Source organism: Otolemur garnettii, unplaced genomic scaffold (genome assembly GCF_000181295.1).
Source record: "Otolemur garnettii isolate 467f Iridium unplaced genomic scaffold, OtoGar3 scaffold00046, whole genome shotgun sequence".
Classification (NCBI taxonomy): domain Eukaryota; kingdom Metazoa; phylum Chordata; class Mammalia; order Primates; family Galagidae; genus Otolemur; species Otolemur garnettii.
The window spans coordinates 12665727-12667966 of record NW_003852441.1 but is presented as its reverse complement, the minus strand read 5'-3'; the positions used below and the strand labels follow the sequence as shown (position 1 = coordinate 12667966).

Here is a 2240-nt window from a genome sequence, read left to right as displayed (position 1 = left end):
CAGAGTCTTACTCTGTCGCCCTGGGTAGAATGCCGTAGAGTTATAGTTCACAACAACCTCCAACTCTTGGGTTTAAAAGATTCTCTTGCCTCAGCCTCTCAAGTAGCTGCGACTACAGGCGTAAGCCACCGCGGCCCAGCCATAAATACATATTCTTTAATAATGGTGCTTTTCTTGCATCTATGCCATGTTCATGAAGATTTTTTTTCAGATCCTTTTAACTGACAAATAAAAATTATACATTTATGGTGTATCGCACGATAGTTCTATAGGACAATTCTGCCTTAGAGAATCTATAAGAACTACGTAAGCTCCGAGGAAAATGAACTGTGTACCACACCGCGGTTTATAATTTCAAGTCCACGGAACCCTTCCTGCAAACTATTCTCTGACACCCCGCGCCAGGATCCCTACCCCAAGTTAAAAACCTCAACTACAGACCACCAGGAAGGAACCAAGCAGTGCTCAAGGAGTGTGGGGTCAACTAAAAGGGACAGCGGCCCGCTCGGTACCGACGGGAACTGCAAAAGGACAGTGCAAAGATTCGGCTCAGCCCAGTTCCCAGCACCGGGACCCAGAGAGAGGGAGGAAAGGCCCCCCAGCGTCTTGGGCGGCGGATAAGGGAAGGAGCGGGGCCTGCAGCCCGCGAGGGAAGGAGCGGGGCCTGCAGTCTCCACGCCACCCGGCCTCGGCCTCCCCGCGCGGGAAGTTTGGGGGTCGCGGTGACAGGTGTGGCCGCGGGGAGGACAGTCTCGAGTAGAACGCAGTCGCGTCTTTTGGCTGGCAGCGAGGGCCCAGACACAGGCGGAAGCAAAGTCTGACGCGAGGCCCGCTGGCGCTCACTTGTCCTGGTCCCCAAGCCGGGCTGGTCAGAGCCGGGCCTCCCGGCCAGGAAGAAACACTGCCGCTGCCCGGGACTCCCTCATTCCCCGCAGCCCCACCCGAACCCCGGGGCGCCTCGCTAGCCCCAAGCCCCACCTGCAGCCGGCCCCGGAGCCACTCTTCTGTGCGCGCCCGCACGCGCGCGCCCGCCGCCGCGCTGCCGCGCCTCCCGCGCCGCCGGGTCCTAGCGCCGGACGCTCCTACGTTACTGACGTCTCCGGCGCGGCCGCGGGCCCCTGGCACCCAGGATTGTCCCCAGGCTCGGCGAGTAGCCACCCGGATCAGAATCCTAACCCCCACTCCGAGTTGCCAACGTCCACGCTACGCCGATCTCTGGTCTTCTGAGCTCCAGGCCTCCTCCGCCCCCGCGTCCTCAGAGCTGCAGATCCCTGTCCCCACGCCCTTGCCCCTCTTCGCATCCCGTTAGGCTCACACCCCGATGTCCGCCGCCCTTGGCTCTTTCGCAGATGCCCAGGCGCAGGACACGCAGCTCAGGTCCAGGGCCGGCCTCCCTTCCCGCCGCACACAGGATTTCCTCTAACACAGCTTCCTGCCTTTGCCTCTGTGGGCGTCTCTAGCTGTCCGCTGAGTTCCTGGCCGCCTCCCCCCACCCCCCTTTAAAAGTAAGATCTAGAAACTAGACGCAGAAGGACAGACATCCTTGATTCCACTAACATGAGGCACCTAGAACAGCCAAATTTGCCGAGACAGAGCATAGTCGGTGGCCGCTGGAAAGGGACGCGGGCGGGAGCTGGGCAGGGAGTGTTTCGTGGGCACAGAGTTTCAGTTTGAGAGGATGAGACAGTTCTGGAGATGAATGCCCATCGGGGGTGCAACCGCAATGCGAAGGGACTTCAAGCCACTAAGTGCACATTCAAAATGGACTTGCTCGATTTCATGTTATGTATATTTCAAATCACATACCACAAAAGCCTGGTAAGAAGAAAGAAAAAAGGGCTTAAAAAGTTAAATATATAAAAGGAAGCATCAGTGCAGAGATGCAGTAGGTCCTCCTGGAATCCACTGGTTTGCCTCAGATTGCCTGGACCTTCTCTTTAGGGTTGCCAGCGGAGATACAGGATGCCCAGTTAATTTGAATTTCAGATAAACAACAATAATATTTTAGCATAAGCATGTTCCAGACTAAGTGTGGAGATGACATATGGCATACTTATTAGTAAAAAAAATAAAATTCGTGCTTGGCGCTTGTAGCTCAGAGGCTAGTGCGCCGGCCACATACACTCGGGGCTGGTGGGTTTGAAGTGGCCCCGGGCCTGCTAAATGACAAGGAGAACTACAACAAAAAAATAGCTGGGTGTTGTGGCAGGCACCTGTAGTTCCAGCTACTTGGGAGGCTG

At 56.3% G+C, this 2240-nt stretch overlaps 1 protein-coding gene across 2 annotated transcripts in view; it reads right to left on the bottom strand.

Annotated features, from left to right (window-relative positions):
* WASHC1 (WASH complex subunit 1) overlaps nt 1-1397 on the bottom strand; it is a 26954-nt gene extending 25557 nt beyond the window's left edge. The window contains exon 1 of one of the 2 annotated variants that reach the window (XM_023513987.1): nt 1318-1397. The gene's annotated coding sequence lies outside the window, so the exon portion shown is untranslated. Of the gene's footprint in view, nt 1-978; nt 1026-1317 lie in introns of those variants that run through there. The other variant, XM_003791188.3, reaches the window with a different exon arrangement.
* Between the last annotated feature and the right edge of the window lie 843 nt (nt 1398-2240).